The following is a 21,531-nucleotide window of genomic DNA, read 5'->3' as shown; positions in this document are numbered from 1 at the left end:
TTCCTTTCCACACTGCACCAGCTCTGGGCTGGGCTCTGCACCAGCCCTGCTTTTGGGTGGCACAACCCTTCACACGGCTGAGCCCTGAACTCCACTGAGTCGACCTGATTTAAAATAATATCATTGAACTTTCCTCCACAAAGGACCGGGATGCAGGGAAGACTCAGGCCAAATGGCAAAATACTTTGTCTTTGCTCCAGAGAGCAAAGGGAAGCAAACTTCCATTGGGAAGTTTGGTTTATTCACTGCCAGCCTCCCACGGCATCAGCTGTCACCCTGCGCAGCCATCTCAGTGCTTGCCTGGCATCGGTGAGCTTCAGCACAGCCTGCAGCTCCTTGTGCTACTGAGATGGGGCTCCTGAGATGGCAGCAGGAACACTCGTGGCTCAATGATTTCTGCTGGATGCTATGGGAAGAGCCTGGATTACCTTTTGTTTCCCATCATCTGGAAAATCTCACAAGCAGCAAGGTGCATTGATACTTATCTCAGAATAAAACATACACTCTGATTAATGGATGAGTAATTATTCTTCCTTTCAGCAGCATATTTTCATCTTTACTAAAGGGCTCATATCACGTTGGGTTATATCAGATTTCTTGTAAGATTTTTTTCCAGTGTCAGCTATCCACTGTATGAGTTGTATTGTTTAACAAACTCAAAGCACACATGAATATTTTCTATTTATTTTTTTCCAGCTTCTTGCCTGTGCATTGTGTAAGAGTGCACAAAATAATAAAATAAAATAATAAAATAAATAAAATAAAATAAAATAAAATAAAATAAAATAAAATAAGTAAGCCTTCTAAAATTTAATCCAAAATGGACTGGATGTAATTTTAATACCAAGTTGATGGGGAAGATAAATGTAAAGCTAATGTAGGAAAGTTTGGAAATATCTTTAGAAAATAAGTGTTTTCATATGACCTTTTTCTGGCCTTTTTACAGTTTTGGTTTTAAGTGTGAATTATTAAATTCTGTACTTATTTATTTATTTTTAATTTTATACTTCCCCTGTAAAGAAGAAATTAATATTACCCTTTGAGTTTCCACTTCAGAATAAAGGATTTTCTAGTTTATGTTGAGGGTTAGGTTTTCCTTATTTAGGAAAGCTATTTTCAAAAATCATTCTTTTTTGACACACAAATTAATTTATAGGGCACTATCTGAATGCTTAACAAATTTTAACAGCATCACTGCCAACCAATATGCTTCTAATAACATATACTCACAGCACATGCATTTTGCCAAAGAATTCTTTAGGGTGATGTTCAGCTCCATATTTTTTCCAACTACAAAAGTAAATATTTGCCAGAAAAGTGAAAGGAAAAGTTCTAAAGCTGTGGTATGTAGCCCACATTCAACTAAAATCTTATACATCATCTGTTCATGATTTTTCCTCACTTCTTGCTGCTCAGTTCAACTTACAGAGAAAAAAAAAAAGGGGGGGGGGGGGGGGAAAGAAGGAAGGGAGGGCAAAATAAACCTGAAACTAAAAATTAAATATTGATCCATGTGAAAAATTGCTTTAGCTCTGTCTGTGAAGAAAGAAGCAAGATTCTCTACCAGACAAAGGACAGGTCAATGCTGGGAATCAGCACTGGCTGCTCAGTTGAACTATTAGTTGAAATAATTGCACCTGCAGGGGATTGGATTTATCTGTGAAGAACATGGCAATCTCTAAATTAAAGGTATATACCTTAGAAGAGAGGATAAGTACATTCAGCCTACTAGAAGATAGCACATAAAATGCAAAGTGAAACCAGTGTGTTATTTTAGCATTTCCTGTTTGTAATTTTTAAACATATTCGAAATGCTTTGTTTATTATCAGGTCTTAGTGGTATGTCTGCTTTAAAATTCTGGACTTTAGACTTTCCTGTAGCCAACGTTATCCTGACAGTGGTTTTCTTTTGGTTTTAAACTGAGATGTTATCAAGCATTAGATATGAAATAGATACTATTCAGTCTGAATTAGCAAGAAGTTGAAGTGTTTTGATGTATCATAGCATGAGAGCACTGAAAACAAAAATTTAGTGCAAGTAGGAAGGAGGGCAAAATTGTATGGTATCAAAGAACTCCCAAAAAATGTCTGATAATATTGACCAAAAAAAAAAATCTTTACTGTATTAACCTTCTTTACATTTCACATAAAACCCAGAGATTATCTGAAATGATAAGTATTCTCTCAAAAAATATAGGCACTTTGTAAAACTCTGAGCTTTGTTCCAGTTTAATGTGTGTGTTTTTATGGACCTGGACTACCAGCAACCAGACTCTCTATTTGGGATTTCATTAGCTACATAAAATAAACAGAATACATTGTTTTAAGTAGTTTTAGTTAATTCTGCTTTCAGCATTATATTATACATATTTTGCAAAAAATTCACTTTCAAATATTCTGAAGCCATATAAAAGTAAAAAGATGTCTTCTGCATTGCAATGTGAAGATACTGGTAGGTCCTGAAGTCCCTAAACAGAGGTCAGTTAGAGATCTACTTAAGACATATGGTTTTTATTAAGAAAGTATGGAAATACACAACTGAAAACAAGACATGATTTTTAAACTTTGTCTCCATCCTATTGTTTTTCCAACCTTTATCACCTTAGTCTCTTTATTTACAAAGTAAAATTCACATGCAGGACTGAATTTTCAAGCTGCTGTTCCATGGTTTCATCTGTGTCTCTTCCACTGACTTCTTAATGGGAGTTATACAAAAAAAAAAAAAAAAATCCCAAATAGCTTTATGAAAATGTAGCCTTCTGCAGCTTTCTCTCTCTGAGTGACGACTGCTGTGATTGCAGAGGTGGGAGGCAAGAGACAGATAATAAGAAATTTAAGCTCAAAGTATATTTATGACACATGAAAGATGAATTGAAAATGCTTTAGTTTGGAAATTAGTTTTCATGGCTTTTAAAGTGATTGATGAGATGACTCCAAATTAGATCTACCCAGCAGCGGTCACTGTGTGGTAACAGCAGAAGGCTTATGGAGTGTGAGTGTGTATCACACACTGCACAGCTACAGCTGCCTGTCCAACTATTTAAACATATCCAAACAGCTAAAGTTTTTGCCTTACTAGGATACAAATACAGTTAACTGGGATTTTGTGATTTTTTTTTTGTTGGTTGGTTTTGTTTGTTTTTGTGTTTTTTTCCATAAGCAAAGCAAACTTGCTACAAATAAGACCCACTACACCAGTTTCAGGAGGAAAAGGTAGATAAAAGGTAGGCACATGTAGGGAAGATGAGAAGAGCAGAAAAATGGTGAGTGTGAGGGTGTGCATCAAACTTAACCTAGAATCCACAAGAGCTTAATGGCAGAGACACTTATCTGAGGTATGGGAGACCAAGGTTCAAGTCTTTGGTCTTTTGGTTCAAATAGGTTTGAACTTGGATTTCCCATGTTAGTTGGCTGTACTCAATCAGCCTTCCTCTGTGCAAAGGAGAGCCTGGGAAGGTCAGGCCAAATCAGTCAAACCCTTATGCCAATGCACTCCTCTGTGATGTGCGAGACCCTGCGGTGAGCTTTGGTCTCAGCTGACTGTTCTGAGATGATAGAAGAATCACTCTCTCTCTTACTGCCTTTGTCTTTTTTTTTTTCCTCTTCTTACGAAAAGCTTTTAGACGTTCATCCCAGCATGGGATAGGATTTTTATTTTTTTTTAATCTTGACAACTTTATTGGAGCGGGGAAAAGTCTTTCCACCCAGTTCTATATGCAAGCGTTTCATTTTCCCCTCAGGATATTAAGATCACACTGAATTCTGAATTGGAGATCAAGACTCAGATATGTTTCAGGCCACTTTGAAATTAAGTTTAAATATTCTGATGAATATTTAGCTAAGGATCATTAGGTTTGTTAGAAGTGATCCAACACTATTGTTGATTTGAATGATGAATTTTTTATTGCTCTCCTTCTTGTCAATTCTCCTCTCAAAGCCTTGAAAATTACATCTCTTTGTGGTTTTGCCTTTTAGTGGTATAGGTTTACAGAAAGTAATACTGAAAATAAAGGATCTTGACTGGTATTTAAATGTTGGTGTGCACAGTCCTGGTCGCCTGCCTGTCTGGAGCAGGGATGCTGACAGAGCCTTCTGCTCCTCTGCCCTTGCCCCCATAGCCTTACGGCAGCACCAGGGTTCAGGCAGCATCACCACAGCCTCAGCCAGGACTGCGTTCCCAAGTCTGTATTTTAAACACACCTCATGAGGCAGCTAACCCAACTTTCTGCTTAAAAGCAAGATCAATTATTTTATAATGACTTCCTCAGGCAGCCAGTTCTAGTGCTCTTCTCTATTTTTACAACTGGAAAGTTTTCTTAATGTCTAATTAGGATCTCCCTTGCTGCAGCTTAAACCCCTTCCTTTCTTTTCCAGTCCCAAAATGCTTTATTCCTTCCTGTACACAGTAGTGTGGTTGTCTTTTCCAAATAAATTCTCACAATCCCTCCTTGCCTTTTCTTGCTTCCCTTTCCCTTTCCCTTTCCCTTTCCCTTTCCCTTTCCCTTTCCCTTTCCCTTTCCCTTTCCCTTTCCCTTTCCCTTTCCCTTTCCCTTTCCCTTTCCTTTTCCCCTTCCCCTTCCCCTTCCTCCTTTACCTTTCCTTTTCCCTTGCCTTTGCCCTTGCCCTTGCCTTTGCCCTTGCCCTTGCCCTTGCCCTTCCCTTGCTTTGCCTTCCCTTGCCTTTTTTCTCATGGGTCATGTTTTCTGGACATGTCACACTAATATATATGATACCACAGGATTAAGCTTAGTTTATTTAGCTGGCAACAAGAGAGGCAAATAGAAGTGGCAAATCTTACTTACTCATTGATTCTCACCCAAAACAACTTTCTGGTCCTTTACCAACAAGCAAGCAAAGTGACAGCCTGTATTGGGATGCCAGTCTGAAAGTGGTCCTCAGTAATAAAGACAGAAATGCAGGTAAGAGAGCATTTAGACTAAGGGAAACAAGCAATATAAATAATGTCATAAATAACATCTCTCTCTCTCTCTTTTTTTTTTTTTTCCTGAATTGTTTTAATATTCAACACTGTATCAACTGCTGGCATTATCCCAAATTTGCTATTCAGAAACTAACAGTTATCACTATATACTGAGGTTTCGGATGGCTCCAGCATGAGAGAGATTTGTATCTTTGAAATACCAAATCTGGTCTGTGTTTTCTAATGCTAACCATCCCAGGGGACTCTGTTTTTGAGAGAAGGGTTTTTTTCCCACCATCTCACCCATCTGTTCATTTCTGTTCATTCTCTTGCACATAATTTGGAACTAGTTCTTATGACATTATACCACCTCAGATATGACCAGTGTGCAATAATGTTATCTTTGTATTGGTCTGGGGGGAGAGGGGTGTTTTGTGGTGTTTTTTTGTTTGTTTGTTTGTTTGTGGGTTTTTTTGAGCATTTTGCTCCTTTTGACCTAAAATGGTTATCAAAAATTTAAGACGGTAGTTCAATTCCTGGGAAGAGAAAGCAATAATTTCTTATACACACTTACAGTGGTTGCAGACATAACTTTCAATGAGATTTAATGTTATCAGAAACAGAAGTTTGAAAACATTTGTATTGGAATATGAGTGTTCCCATGAGAGGTTTTTGATTTGTTTGTTTGTTTGTTTTCAGGAATAGTTGTTTTATTTTAAACTCATGCCTTATCTTTAACTAAATGAACCACAAGCAAATCCTTAGTGGTCATAGTGGTAGCTATGCAGCAATGCCCTTGAAGCTGCAAGAGCTGCTACAACACAGCTTGTGGAAAACATTGTTTCTTTTTTTTATGCCTTATGGAACTTTCTAGCACACAGTCTGGTTCTTTTTGCTATCTGCCAGCAAATCTTTTAATGCATGACCCATACCAAAATCTGCTTACAGGGTGAAAAACCTGAGTGCCATTTGGAGTTAAGCTGGTTAAAATAAAATGGTCTAGTGCTTAGGCGGGTAGAATGGCAGTTCGGAGATTTTTTTTTCCTTAAAGGGTCATTTTCCACTTCAATCTCAACATCAAATAAAAAGGTGCAAGTGTGGGAATTAATATTTACAGAAAAATAATGGAAAGATTTATAGCATAATTAAACATATTGGTTGTAATAATTAACCATTAAAGAAAAATACTAGTAGCACCTCAAATTAATAGCAATATAAATATTCATAATTTAAAGCATTTTCAAACAGTTTATTGTGCAGAAGACTAATTTAAATCTAACCTCATTTTTTAAATCAACATATTCAGTCAGGCTTAAAAATGAATTTCTATAAACTAGTTATTAGATGCTGGATGTGCAGAATCAACTGGCATGTTTTCAGCCTACTGGAATCAGATTTTTGTAGCAGCACAGGGGTTCTTACAGGGAACAGAAACTTTGCAAAAGTGGCTTCAAACAGCTCCTAGCTCCTATCTGCTCCTATCAAAAATTACAGCTCTTTAGACCACATGTGACCCATGGTGGTCTAAGGAATTCACACAAAATAGGACTTATCTGAGAAGCTGGCATGGATCCAAGGTGAGAAGGGCTGCAGTCACTGCTAATAGAGGTTGGCTCTGTGTCCTCATTCGTAGCCCGCTGTGTCCCTCTGGTACCCTGTCTGAGGTCCTAGCACCCAAGCAGGAAGAAGTGAGGAAGGCTTGGGTGGTAAAATAAGGGTTTGGGAAGGAAGACACGTCTGTTTCTCCTGATAATGAGACCTGCTCGGTCAAAGCCTAAACCCAGATACACCTGCCCAATGCACAGAGCAGCATGAGGGTTGGAATAAATCTTTCTGCTTGGACTACCATCCAATAAGCAGCATCAGGAGAACATCTCTGCTCTAACAGCATGTTGTTTTTTCCTTTTTTTCCTTTGCCTTTCCAATAGCTTTACATCTCCTGAGAGAAAACACAACATGTGGGCCATTTAGCCCTGTAGGTGAAGGTAGCTTTCTGCCCACTTCTTCATACATCTGCTTTGTGAAGCAGACCCAGAAGGGTCCTAACATGGCCATTTATCTTCCATATGTAATAACAGTGATACTCTTCAGCAGTTGTTCAGTAGAAAACATTGATTGTGGATGGTGAGGACATCAGGATGTCTTAATGGCCATTAGAAAATACATTCATTGTTAGCTCATAGATAGGCATTTAATTGATTTTAATAAATCCACTATAAACACAAGCTGGAGATCCCTGTAGCTCAGATGTACTCAGAATCATGAAGCATTTTGGCCATTCACTTTCTGTTAAAGTTAAATCACACAAATCTGCACAGTTACAGCCCTGTACAGCTCTGGAAAAGTGTTAGATTAAAGTATTACAGTACCTACTGATCCCTCTGCCCCACACCCCAATGGAGCTTCCTTGAACAGTGGCAGCAGAGATGTTTCATGACAGTTGTTGTGGCAGATATAGTGGGTAGCTTTGTCATATGGCTCCTCAGGGAGATTTATTGCAGCTATTTTTACAGCACAAAAAGAGAGGTCTTTGCTGCAGGAAAAGCCCTGCAGAGATTAGTCACATGGATCTCCAGGAGAAATCCCTCCTGGCAGAAACCAGGACAGTGAGTTTCCCACTCGTCCTCAACAGGCATCGCTGGCTTAAACTCCCCCTTGTCTTGGTCTCTCGAAGCAAACAGCTGGCTCCGACACATTTTCATGGGCAAATTGACACATGTACCGAGGAGCATCTCCCTCCCACAGTAGTGATTTTCCTCTCTGTCTGACATGAGGGCAGTTTTTCAGCTAGAGGGGAAGCCATTTACACATGTGGTTAATGTACGGGCAGAGCCAGAGGCAAAAGAGCCCAACCAGCAGTATTTTGTAATCCATAGAGCCTAGCATTATTGGCATTTCCTGTAAAATAAACATAGGTACCTCTTATAAACAAAGTAATAGCAATACTTCATTTATGTCCATGTATTTGATGCAAAGTTATTTTGAAGATTGTATACAGTATATTTATAGGAAATACATATTTTATTGAAATAAAAATAGGTTGTTATAAAAACCTGATTTTAAATAAAAAACAATAGATTTTGCTTCATGCCATCAGCTCTAGGAGAGGAGCTAGCACTTTTAATTACCTCCTGTAGTGTGTTTACGTGGCAAAGTTTTGGTAGCAGGGGGCCATAGGGGTGGTTTCTGTGAGAAAGATCTAGAAGCTGCCCCATGTTTGGTAAGGGCCCCACTGTTTTCCAGATCTGAGCCAATAAGCGATGTTGTTTTGCGCCTCTGTGAGAGCATATTTAAGACAGGGAAAAAAACGCTGTGCCACACAGCAGCTGGGAGAGTGAGAGGAGTGAGGAATGGCCTTGCAGGTGCCAAGGTCAGTGTAGAAGGAGGGGGAGAGGTGCTCCAGGCGCTGGAGCAGAAGTCCCCTGCGGCCTGTGGTGAGGACCATGGTGAAGCAGGATGTCCCCCTGCAGCCCATGGAGTACCACGGTGGAGCAGGGGTCCACGCTGCAGCCCGTGGAGGAGACCACGGTGGAGCAGGTGGCCCTGCACCGATGGAGGCTGCAGACCCCTGCCGGAGCAGATTCCGGGCCGGACCTGTAGCCTGTGGAGAGGAGCCCACGCAGGAGCAGGTGACCTGGCAGGAGCTACTGCCCATGGGGGAGCCAGGTTGGAGCAGTTTTCTCCTGAGGGATGGACCCCGTGGTACAGACCCATATCTGAAGCAGTTCTGGAAGAGCTGTTGCCTGTGGGAAGCCCACGCCGGATCAGTTCATCAAGGACTGCATCCCGTGGGAAGGACCCCACAGCACAGGGGACAAGAGTGACCGAGAAGGAGCAGCAGAGAAGCGCTGTAGACTGACCATAACCCCCATTCCCCCGTTCCCCTGCACTGCTCAGGGGGAGGAGGTGGAAGAGGGTGGATGGGGGGGGGGAAGGTGCTTTTGGTTCCTTTCCTTTGTTTCTCACTTCTCTAGCTTGTTAGTAATGAGCAATAAATCTTACTATCTTCTTATGCTGAGTCTGTTTTGCCCGTTACAATAATTATTGCGTGATTTTCTTGTCCTTATCTCAACCTTTGAGCCCTTTTCACGTATTTTCTCCCCATTCCTCTTTGAGGAGGGGGAGTGAGAGAGCGGTTGTGGTGGAACTCGGCTGCCCACTCGAGCGGAACCACGACACCTCCTCATGGAGAAATTAGCACATCCATCTGCCTTATGAGTATACAAATATTTTTTGTAATATTTCAATGCTTCTGCACCAGGATTATTTACAAAGAGCAAAAGAAAGAAGTCTAAGAAGGAACTGCAAGAGGTCATGTAGGAGACAACTGTCACAGGAGCAGCTTTCCATAAATCCTGCCTGATGCCAGTGTGTGTCATCTCTTCCTCTGATCTCCAGTGATATATGTATGGTCTTCATGCAAGATGTGTCAGAGAGCCATTTTCCCTGCATTTCTGTAGAAGAAAATGAAGGTTATAGTAAATAGGAATCCATTTTCTGAATTCATGAAAACTATTTAAATCCATAAACCCAGCAAAAACGAAACTTGTACCCATATTAATATTTCAAGCACATAGACCCTGGATGTTCTAGATGAGTGTATTTTTTCAACACTGACCTGAAAAACTTCGTTCTCCAGGAAAGCCCAGGTTGTGGCTTTGGATGACTTGTTCTTTCAACTGTAGCTCAGCCTGTGCTTTATAACTCATGGGCTTGGGAAGCAGAAGAGCCAGAACTGGAAGAGTTAAGAAGAAAATGCACGGCTGATCAGGTCTCATCCCTCCTTCCTAACAGCTGTCATTTGCAAAGCTGGCAAAAAATGGTATTGTGTAGCCCAGGACTAAAGAGAGTTTCCTAGGTCTGGCACCATGCCTTACCATGCAAAACTGCCGTTCTTTGCTCTCAGTGATCCTTCCAGCTATCACTGAGGGCAAACCCCACTGCAGTCGGTGGGCCTAGCAATTGCACTGATAACAACTCCAGTTAGTCAAGGAAGCAGTTAAATGTCAGTCTGTTTAGTAAGGCAACACTGAACAGATGCTGGATCATGAATGCCAGAGTCTGACATATCAAATCCATTGTAAAGCATTGCCTAGTGGAAATTATTGGTACTATAGAAGTAGGAGGGAGAGCTCAGCAAGCAGAAGTGGGGACATAGTGAAAACAAGTTACAAACACAATCCCAAAAGGCTGAGAGTGAAAATGTGTGGACTAAATACCAGTTTGTGAGCTGTAAGCAAGCAGTTTCAAGCCAGTAAACAGGAATTCCTCAGGAGTGCATTTACCAGCCTCTTGTTAGTGAAGGGTGACCCATCATACCTAACTGGAAGGATCATTGCCAGAATGTAATTTAAGCTCTTCTATTAGGCTTGCATGGCAAGGCTTTGGTAGAGGGGGGGCTGCAGGGGTGGCCTCTGTGAGCAGAGCCCAGCAGCTGCCCCATGTCAGACCAGAGCCAGCTCCAGCCAGCGCCAAAAGGGAGCCACTGCCGGCCAGAGCTGAGCCAGGGAGTGACACTGGGTGGGCCTCTGGGAGAGCAGAGTTAAGAAAGGGAAAAAAAAGGGTTGGCAACAGGAGCTGTGAAAGCAAGGAGTGAGAACCAGCCCTGCAGCCCCCCAGGTGAGTGCAGCAGGAGGGCAGGAGGTGCTCCAGGCAGGCAGCAGCAGTTCCCCTGCGGCCTGTGGAGAGGCCCCTGGTGGAGCAGGCTGTCCCCCTGCAGCCCATGGGTCCCACATGGAGCAAATCTCCATGCTGCAGCCCCCCCATGGGTGGAGAAGCCCCCAGTGGAGCAGGTGGATGTGGCCTGGAGGAGGCTGCGGCCCATGGAGAGCCCCCGCAGGAGCAGGCCCTGGGCCGGAGCTGCAGCCCATGGAGAGGAGCCCACGCAGGAGCAGGGGGTCTCGGGGGAGCTGCCACCCACCCGTGGGGGACCCGTGCTGGAGCAGTTTGCTCCCAGGGGATGGATGGATGGACCCCGTGGCGGTACGGAACCGTGTGGGAGCAGTGCTTGAAGAGCTGCTGCCTGCGGGCATCCCTTGCAGTTTCAGTTCAGGAAGGACAGCATTGCGTGGGAGGGACCCCACAGGGAGCAGGGGCAGAGAACAACCATGAAGGAGCAGCAGAGGCAGTGTTAGGGACTGACCACAGCCCGTATTCCCCATTCCCCTGCACCACTCAGGGGGAGGAGGTGGTAAGAGGGCGGATGGGGAGAGGGTGGTTTTAGTTTGCATTTAGTTCTCACTGCCCTAGTCTGTTAGTGGTTGGCAATAAATTAAATTAATCTTCCCTGTGCTGAGTCTGTTTTGCCTGTTACAGTAACTGGTGAGTGGTCTCCCTGTCCTTATCGCAACCCACAAGCTTTTTTTTTTTTTTTTTTTTTCATCCTGATTTCTCCCTTTATTCCTTTGAGGAGAGGATGTGAAACGGTGGTTGTGGTGGAACTTAGCTGCCCATCAGTGTGAACATACCACAGCCCTTGCACTCTAAATGCACTCTCAGCAGAAGCAGAGACAAATTTAAGGAGAATTTTACTCATATATGTATCAGCCAGATATTTTCGAATTCCATAAAGCTGTCAAGGTACAGCCTTTCCCACTATTTAACTACAGACACACAGACAAAGCCTCATTTGCAGTGCTGTCTGTCATAAGGAGCATTTTTCTGGCTTCTCCTTTAAACATGTTCATTCATATATATACCACAGAACAAAGTGTTCGTAAGAAATGTTCATCCACTTTGTACGTGTTCATCTACAATTGAACTAGCTGCACTTCAAAGGGCTGAAGTTCTACTCAATAGCAAGATAATATGCTAAAATGTGATATGTTATTCTTGGAGTATCCCCAAATTTGGACACAGCTCTAACTTTCCATCTGCCATACTCTTTCTTTCTCATTATTACTTTCCCTCCTCCCTCCCCCCCAGGGTGATAAATTCCATAAAGAACCAAACTTCTAAAGTCTGAAGGGTATCCCAAAAGACCTATGTAATACATAGTATCCTGAATCCCTTTTTAAGTAGTCCTTGGTGAATAACCCAGTGCAGTTTGCTGTTGGTACACACAATTCTTTGCCAGCTTCTGCTCCATTCCAGTATACTTCCTGTTTAGCAGAATTCGCAATAACCCCAGAGACTCATGAGATCAAGGCAGCATAGCCTAGACTAATATTTAAATATACTATATCTGCCCTGGAATTTGGACAACAGTCATGTCCTTAAACTTGCATGTGGTTCACAATTAATTACCATGTTTATAATGGCGTAGTTCATTTAAGCTGATAAAAATGTGGAATTTAATGAATTCTGTAAGCATTTCTTATCAGTATCTTTTCTAGAAAGAAAAAAAAAATAAATAAAAACACTTCCTCAGATGGATGTTGTTGAAAAGTAAATGAGCTATAGTTATCTAGATCAGTTTATTGGTATTCTCTGCATAACAGTTTATGTCTTCTTCTGGTTCTTGCTGTGAAATCAGCTGTGAAGGTGATTCATATAACTCTAGACTGTCTTAGCAAGAGGCTGCCTCTTTGTTTTGTTTGTTTTGTGAAAAGAGGGTATTCCCACAGATGATCTAATCATGTAGCTCAGCTCTTACAACATTTCTAGCATTTGTCATTTGTCATGAGATACATCTGAGGAGCATTAGCTGTCTACGGACTCCAGTGAATTATTTTTCATCCTGTTTCCATGACCTCATTTCCACAGAGACCTCTATTTCTCATTATGAGGGTTCTCCCCCTTGTTTTCATGCTGTTACATGAGTACTATAGAGTCCTTTCAGCTTGTGCAGTATTTAATGAGGGAGTTCTGGTTCTAAAATGACAAGTCAACAATGAAAGCTCTATCTTAAAAGCCAGCAAGTGTAAGGAGAAAGTGAGTAATTGCCAAAAAATCCATCTGAATTAGTTCTTGCAAACAAAATTAAGCAATGAGGATTTTAGACAGGCAATCAAAAACAGGAGAAAGTTAGAAGTGGGTAGCTATTCAGAAAGAGGCACAGGTGAAAGGTAACTTTGGTATTAGAAGTAGAGAAAGATCACCTTGCCTCATTTTTCACCTTGATGAGAGCTGAAGCCTACTCCTGCATGTTGGGAGATATATATGTCATCCAGTTAATATGCTCAAAGCATGAACAGTGAATTGAGAAGAGCTTTACAACACTGCAGTGTTGCACATCCTCATACATTGGCCAAGTCCAGCTTCAGTGCCATTCTGGCCATTTAAAATACAATCTGTTCCCTAACATAGCAGAGAGTGCCAAAAGCACACTTACATGCATTAGGTGCTTCAGTGAGGAGACAGCCAAGAACATATCACAGGAAAATGGATAAATAATGGAAATAATGGCCAGTACTCAACGTGCATCCACTTAGTTTAGCTAATCTCCCTTCCAGAACTCTGAAATAATTTCCAGAATATGGAATGCCAATTCATGAGCAAAAGTTGCAAATAAAACCAAAGCAGAGTCAAAAGAATAGAAAATCACAAAAATATACCTATATAAATATACCTATAGTTCTGTAACAAAACCGTCCTCAAAAGTACAGTCCATGAGCCTTAACTCAACAGTGAGCAAGTATTTGGAAGAAATGTTGAATCTGTAACATGAATGGAAAATGAAAACGAATGCATAATGGATTTCACAACATTCATTTATGCCAGATTAATGTTTAATAAAATAAACATTGTTTTAGGCTATTCTATAATATGGGTTTGGGTGAACTATTTGATATGTAACCAAAAGGATATTGTAAATTTTACTGGAAAAGAGGGAGTTTATTTCAACAAGTCTGAAACAGCCCTGGAACTTACTAAGGAGGCATCAATATGTTATGCTAACAGGGGAACTGTTGAGCTAGGGCAAGTTTATTATTGGAGTTCCTCAAGGACGTATCTTGGAAAAGACTCTGCTTCTTCCTTAACGACATTAGCAAAAAAATCTAGTGAAAAGAGTGGATAACGTGCACTTGGGAAACGTTTTGTTGTTGATACAGAAGATGATTGTGATGCAATTAGGGGAGAGGTGGACTAGAATACTTGGAGTTAGAATGGCTCAATAATAAAATAACAAATAATAAAAATATAAGATTTGGACCTCAGAATTAACTATCATGAATAATGAATTTGTCAGTTAAGAGCAATGGTGAAGGAAGAAGAACTGTATACATCTGTTGATCACAGGATGGGTATGACCATTAGTGGGATGTGGCAATGAGGAGGATAAATGGAGTACTCAGGTACAGAGGGATAGCATTTCCAGCACAGACAGGGAATGATAGATAGCGCTGTATAGGTCACAGTGAAATGTCGTCTAGGAAACCATATGATGTTCTGGTTACCATTGCTGAGGAAAGATTAACTGAGACAGAAACAAATGTAGGGAGGAACTACTAGGTTGATCAGGAGAATGGAGAGTCTGCCCTAGAAACAGACTGATTGTTTCACAGACTGCTACTGATAAATTAGGCTGCAGCACAGATTTAAGCTACCATGGCTAGTTTGTTTCTGATACCTAATTTAGTTCCAATGCCTCTGCATTGTGCTGTAGTCAGTACAATGTGGACATAGCCTAAAAGAGTTCATCAAACTGAAGACTAAAAGAGAAAATGCCTACTCTTTAGGAATATGTCAGTAGGGGAAAAAAAAAAATAGCAGTACCACAAAGGGGATACTGATTTAAGTTAAAGGACAACATGAGTGCAAGAACAGTATGTGCACGTATATTCATTAAGTTTGTTTTCATTTAACACACAGAGCTCTCAGACTCCAGGCACAGTGGCAGCCAGGTAAAGCACCATGAGAAAATTGAGTGTGTTTTCGTGGCTGGACTCTACAATGGTTTTCTGCAATACCAGATGATAGGAACTGTATTACAGAAGACCTGACATACTCCAACTTTTAAGATTTGGTGTGGCCTTCTACTGCCTTGTTAAAATTCATTTACTACGGTAAAAAGAAGTAAAATATAATAGTTCTTACTCATGGGAAATTGATAGTTCATGCTCTCAGCAGCTTTTCACAGCAACTTCCCAGAAAATATCAGCCCATAACCATCTTAAGGAACTATCCCAATATTTCTAAATATAGAAAAGAAGTCTCACTAGTTACAAGTCTTTCTCTCTAAGGACTTCGATACAATGGAATTTTTCAAAAACAGAAAATTTAATCACATGATAAAATACTTGGCAATATCTATACAAGAAATATTTATACATTCTGATTATGTCATAACAATGGTATAATAGTTAGGCTTTGCACTGCTGTAGGAGAGTAATAAAAATTAAGATGATATCTCATGGAAATTTTTATTCTTTCATAAATATCTAAATTTTTAAATTGTCAGTTACCATATTTTTTTGTGTCTTCACCCAGCTTTATTTTGTTCGTTATTCTTTTAGTAATAAAATTTTTAACTATAAAATACAGAGTACATCTTTCTGTCATAAGAAAAGACTTTTACTTCAGCTGTGGTAGTACTTATGAATATCAAGCAAGCATCAATTCCCTTTTCAATCACTAGATGCTCTACAGACAGCAGAAAAGCAGGTCCTTTCCTGAGAGCTCACCACCAAAGATTTAGGTGATGTGCAGGGTGGAATAAACAGGCCAAAAGAGGAATGGATGACTGGGTAACAACAGAGGTATGCACTTAACATTATTACTCTAATAATTCACTATATAAAATTATTTCAGCATGCTTCATCAGATCTAGTAACTCATTCCTATATTTTCAGTGTTAATAGTTAAGCATTAACAGTTCAGTTTGCCCCTGGAAGAATAAGAAAATAGTATGGAGTATCAGCTTCTGCCCCCAACACTTCACAGTGCAGAGCTGAAAAATATGTATTAAGATACGTTCTCACAGCATACACTGACTACTTTTGCCTTAGATATTTTAGCTGAAAAAGGTACCAAAAAATTCTTCGTTGATGTTATCAAATTAATTGAATCACTCAGATAGAATGCACCATTCCTACTGGAGCAGCAATGTTTATGTTATGGCCTTACTGCAGTGTTTTTATGCACCACTAAGCTGTCAAGAGGCTTTGCTGTTAAAAAGTCCCCATTGCTGTTTCTTGGGTTAGGTGCAGGCATGCAGCAGAGGCAGAGGTTTGACCATGAGGTTTGCTCTGCTTCAGCACATCAGAGTGACAAGAGCAGTAGCAGTCCAATTTTAAAAATCATCTACAAATATTGAAACAATTGGAGATATTTTTTCTCAGAAAGATAAATAAATAAATAAATAAAACAGGAGAAGGCACAGTAGAAGCATCGAGGCTGTGGCAGAGTCAAAGGGAATAATAGTCTATGCTCCATATCCATGATGAACAGAGGAAAAAATAGGAAAATTTTATTTCTGCCCTGTATCCTTCTCTCCCTCTTGCTGCCTCCCTCCCAGCCATCAAGTGCCTATGATCTTGCCTAGAACTTGAGTCTTGCCTGATTTACCAAATAAGGAGGAATTTTACCCTCTTAATACTGTGATACAAGGATGAGAGCTGGAGAAGATGTGAAATCCGTGCTGACCCTTAGGCCGCAGATTGAATGTTGCATTACTGAGAATCAACTGGGCCTCTAGGGTGACTGCATCAGAAGAAACACAAACAGCAGAATCCACTGTGACAGAAAATAGCATATCAGATCTGAAATTAAAAACTGAATCTGTTAAGCTCTTTACAGGAGTGGGTGGTTTTATCCTGGCTTTGCTTTCAGACATGAAAAGCCTTTGCTGTGTGAAATTATTGGGAGAGCCTGAGCACAGTCTTGGACTTTTATGGATACAAAACCAGGTATTTTTCTATGGTATTCCTAGATTACGTAGGTGCTTTGGGGTTGTTTTGTTTGGGAGTTTTGTGGGGTTTGTTTGGTTGGTTTTTTTTTGTTTTGTTGTTGTTGTTGTTGTTGTTGTTGTTGTTGTTGTTGTGTTGTGTTTTGTTGTTTTTTTTATTATTATTATTCATATGTTTTGTGTTTTTTGTTGTTTTGTTTTGTTGGTTTTTTTTGCATTTAAAGTGTGTTCTTATTGTGTTTCACTCAAGGACAAGAAAAATTCAGATGCATGAATTTTGCATGCTTTTTGTACCTTATTCTCTTACACACTTTCTTGTAGCATGGTCATCACGTTATTCCTTAAGTCCCCTCAAACAGTGCATTAAAAGTCTTAAGTAACAACTGTAAGGAGTGCACCCACACAGCAGATTGCTCACCCCCATCAAGACACCAGAGAGACCGGGAAGACCAACAGCAATTAAACTTGTAGGTAAAGACAAAAACAAACTAAAAAAAGTAGGGGAAAGAGGAAAAAAAAAAAAAAAAGTGATGCAAAAGCAGTCACTCACCACCTCCCACAGGCAGATTCATACTCACCTAGTCTCTGAGAAAAGGCCACCTTGGTAGCCAATCTGTCCCCTCCTTCTTCTCCTAGCCCAGTTTATTGCATTGCAGTATGATGTTATGTGGTACTGAGTATCCCTTGGGCCAGTCTGGGTCAGCTGTCCCAGCTGTGTTCTCTCCCAGTCATGCCTACCTATGTGGGCATGTTCCCACAGCCTACGAGCTGAGGGAACAGAGTGGAAAAATAAAGCCGTGACGTGGTGTTTAGCAACTATTGAGCAATAACCAAAACATAAGTGTATTATCAAAAGTATTTTAGGCACAAATCCGAAACACAGCACCATATGGGCTGCTGTTAGCTCCATCCCAGACCTAGCAGGGGGAGAGAGTTGAGAGTATCTCTTGTCTTGCTCCAGTAACCCCATGATAATGAACATTGTAAGCTGGAGCATTTTTTGGATGCGGTTTTCTGGAGGACAATTTCCAGCTCAGTTTCATCTGAAAGACGTCCAGTTCATACAACCCTGACCCAGTCTGCAGTTTGAACAAAAGCCTGGCAAATGGCTCAAAAGAGCGTCTGAACTAAAATAGTGATGTGGAAAGCATTGAGCGAGCACCCTGTTGGGGGTATGAACAGCAAGGCACGCGGTAGAATTTCCTGAAGCTGCAGTCCCTGGGCTGGGTATCAGCCACCATGCAAGTGGACATTTGTACTGGAAAGCATATTGCTAATGCAACTGTGAGCTGAACAGTGCTGCTGTCCCCGACAGAGCAGCAGGATTCACCAGTAGCGGGACAGGTCTAACTACTGGAAATAGTGTCAAAAAAGCATTACATGTGAAAAATTTATATACTTCAGTAGGCTAGAAGATGAGAGAAAGTAACTCCAGGATAAGTTATGATATAGAAAAGGCAACTTGTCTTTCTTCAGGTTTCTTGCCAGCTCTCTCAGGAAAGCAGCACTTGGTGCCAGGTGGGAGAACAGGCTCCAAAGACAGGACAGTGCCAATGGAGGGAGGTCTCCTTGCAGGGCGACAAGATGCATGAGCTACATTGCGTACAAACGTATTGCTGGAGAGCTGCAAAGTGTTTTGTTTTGTTTTTCCTGTGGGTATATATGAAGAGAACTTTCTGTTACAATATAGGTTCTTTATGAGAAATAATTAGGCACAGAAAGGGCCCGAGGGAAGCCAGAGAGAGATAATCTAACCCAGGAATGTCCCATTGCAATTAGGAATTTGCAGAGACTGCGTACACGCTAATGAGCATCTTCTCTGTTACCACTTCATTTCTGATATGCCCAGTGCCTTAAACCAGAAAAAGAATTTCTTTATACTTTTCTACTTAGAAAATTGTTTTTAGCCTATAAAAGGAAGAAAAGAAGAAGGATATAAATGCAGCTTTAAAATAAAACAATAAAGACAAAAATAAAAATAAAAAATATCATAAACTATAATACAAAGATGTAAGGGAGAAAAAATAATGTAGTTTGGTTCTTGTTGTTGGGCAGGATTTTTGCTTTTTAATCCCAATGTTATTGCTTTTTTTTTTTTTTTTGAATAGTTCAGTAATCTCACTAGAATTTTTCTTCTATAAAATGCCAAGGACTGTACCCAAGGTATATCTCACATCTTTTCCTATTACACCAGAGGGAGAGGCTGAATCATACTAAAAGAAGCTTCTTGCCTTATTAGGACATGAGAGTCTCATATAAAGAGACATGAGCCGGTAGGAATAGCTAGCCCTAATACCTGCTACATGTTTCCCATTACTGCAGCACATCCAGCTAACTGTAGACTGCTAAAAAAAAAAGAAAAAAAAAAAAAAAAAAAAGCTATTGGGGGAAAAGCTATGCCACTAATGAGGTCATTTCTTTTTGATGTATGTCAATAAATAAAGAAGGAAAAATATAAATAACATGTTGCTGTATATTAACCTCTTTTGAGGGAGGATTATTTTTTAAGTGTGCTTAAGATATTTCTCAAATGCCCCTTAGCATTTTTACAGTGACATAAGGCACTTAAGGCTGGATTGCAAGCTGATTGCTACAGACAGAAAGACTGCCGTTGCCACTGTCTGGCGTCTTAGATGTGGATTACGAGCTCTTCAGTGCAGTGACCTTGATGATGTTTTGTGTCTATATAGATCAGGCACCATAATTTTGTTTTCTTTCTACAGATATAGTTAAAAAGGAAGCACGGATCTAATGGATGTCAGTTTCTCCTAAATAATGACTATCTCTAAAAGCTAAAAGGAAAAAAAAAAAAAAAAAAAAAAAAAAAGGAAGAAAACAAGATTGATGGGGGGGATAAAAAGGAATAAAAAAGAGGGAAGCATTTGTTTGCAGGAAGAAAAAAAAGAGAGAGAGAGGGGGAGAATTTAATAGTATAACTGAAGGGAAAAAGAAAAAAACCTTTTTATTAGCTCACGCAAATCCTGTGCTTCTACTGCCGATCATATTGGTAGAGTTGCCACCTGTCAGGCTAGAGAGGCAGCAAAGTACAAAGTGAGATATTAAGGATGTCAGAAAAGTGTTTACAGCTACTAGCCATGTATGCTCATCTGCACGAAAGCAAGAATAACAGCTTGGTTTTGATGAAACCCATACTGATAGGAAAACAGCTTCAACTGCTCAGAGAAGACAGGAGAGACAGCTTTAAATGAAGCCTCAAAAGAGCCTTTCAGCTGATGCAAATAATTAAGACTTCACATGACAATTCCTAGGAAATTCTGTGGTTGTGCTGCACCTTGCCCACACCCTAGAGCAGGATGCATTGCAACGAATGTAAGGAGTGTATTAAGAAGAGCAGCTCTTCCTTTATGTATCCACTTGACTGTTTTCCTGGTTAAAAATAATAGTGTGTGTAGTTCAAAATACTTTTGATATTGAATACATCACAGTGATGTTTTACAGCCCAGTTACCACTCTGTTGAGAGCAAATAATGAAGCATTTGTTTCTTGTTTTGTTGCCGTGTTATTAGGACTTGAGGGAAGAGCTAGTAGTGGGGGATTTTTTGCTGTATGTGATAAGTAGAGGCTTGAATCATCTTTCATAAACTGTTTTCGCTTTGCAAAATACCCCTCTTCTCACCTTTCTATCCCTTTTGTGCTTTTTGTTCTTCATGCAACAAGAGTAATGAGAAGGAAACATCCTGATGTATAGCCAGCCTGAATAATGCCATCAATCACTCCAGCCTTCAGTGTCTGACTGCATGTCTAGTTTTTCCCCTAGCTTTTCCCCATATTTCACCATCTCTTTGGAGGCCTGGGTCAGCACCACCGTCTGCTGCCAGCCGTCCCAGCATGCACAAGCTATCACTGCTCCCAAGATACTGAGGTAATCCCCTGACCAAGCTGAAGAAGAAGGGAGGAGCATAAATATCCTCAAGGGCAAGAAAGTGCCCAGATTTTTCTTTTCCTTATCTAGCACCCCCTCTAAGGAGGGAGGAGGGATGCTGGCTCCTTTGGCACTCTGTATTCAGACCATGAGGAGTCTGTGCAGGGAAAGTGAGGCAGCCACTCTGGCTGCAGGCAGCCATGACTGTGAGAAGTGCCATGCTTGTTTCTTCTGTCCCTGCTGCCAGGGAATGACTTTCCCTTCTATTTCATAACCCTAGGCTGACAAACATCATTTTGTAGGATGTTCCTGGCCAAACAATCAGTAAGGATATGAACCTCCCGTTTCACCTGTTGCTATCAGTAGAGCTGTGTACAAACATTTCTCTCCTGTTCTGCCTCACCACCTTCTTGGGACTTCCCCTCCCGACTCCCTCCATCGGCACCTGCCATGGAGGGGAGCTGCCTTCCTTTGGTTCTCCCTCATCACACCTTTCTTCCTCCTTGCTTCCTCAGGAAGCAGACTGTTCCTCAGCTTTATTTTTTCTTCTGTAGTCAACCTGTCCATCGATTTTGACCAGTCACACTCATCGATGCATTGTGTCCCCATCAGGCACCCTGAACACAGCAGGGAGGCCAGAAAATCCTGTTTTCAGTGTGTAACTTCCTCTCTCCCATCATACCATTAAGTTTTCACCCAAATTTCCCCAGCTCTATCTCTAAGTCTACAACTTCCTCGTAAGGGGGTGTCGAGAGGCAGGAGACCTTTTCTCCATTAACACCAGCGACAGGACCCGCGGGAATGGAGTTAAGCTGAGGCAGGGGAAGTTTAGGCTGGACATCAGGAAAGGGTTCTTCACAGAGAGAGTGGTTGCACACTGGAACAGGCTCCCCAGGGAAGTGGTCACTGCACCGAGCCTGACTGAATTTAAGAAGAGAT

At 40.9% G+C, this 21,531-nt stretch overlaps 2 long non-coding RNA genes across 2 annotated transcripts in view; one reads left to right on the top strand and one right to left on the bottom strand.

Moving 5' to 3' along the window:
• Positions 1-8,532: 8,532 nt before the first annotated feature.
• On the bottom strand, positions 8,533-17,474 carry LOC140000008 (uncharacterized). The gene is made up of 3 exons (XR_011805351.1): positions 17,288-17,474; positions 9,540-9,656; positions 8,533-9,375 (listed from the first exon to the last, which is right to left on the bottom strand). It is a non-coding gene; the product is annotated as an uncharacterized lncRNA (long non-coding RNA).
• LOC113840749 (uncharacterized) overlaps positions 10,139-21,531 on the top strand; it is a 28,017-nt gene continuing 16,624 nt past the window's right edge. Inside the window, exons 1-4 of the long non-coding RNA XR_011805350.1 lie at positions 10,139-10,540; positions 14,675-14,868; positions 15,441-15,561; positions 16,634-16,710. This is a non-coding gene — a long non-coding RNA (uncharacterized lncRNA). The remainder of the gene's footprint in view (positions 10,541-14,674; positions 14,869-15,440; positions 15,562-16,633; positions 16,711-21,531) is intronic.

Source organism: Anas platyrhynchos, chromosome 1 (assembly GCF_047663525.1).
Source record: "Anas platyrhynchos isolate ZD024472 breed Pekin duck chromosome 1, IASCAAS_PekinDuck_T2T, whole genome shotgun sequence".
Classification (NCBI taxonomy): Eukaryota; Metazoa; Chordata; class Aves; order Anseriformes; family Anatidae; genus Anas; species Anas platyrhynchos.
The sequence above is the reverse complement of the archived record's forward strand: the minus strand, read 5'-3'. Positions and strand labels throughout refer to the sequence as shown.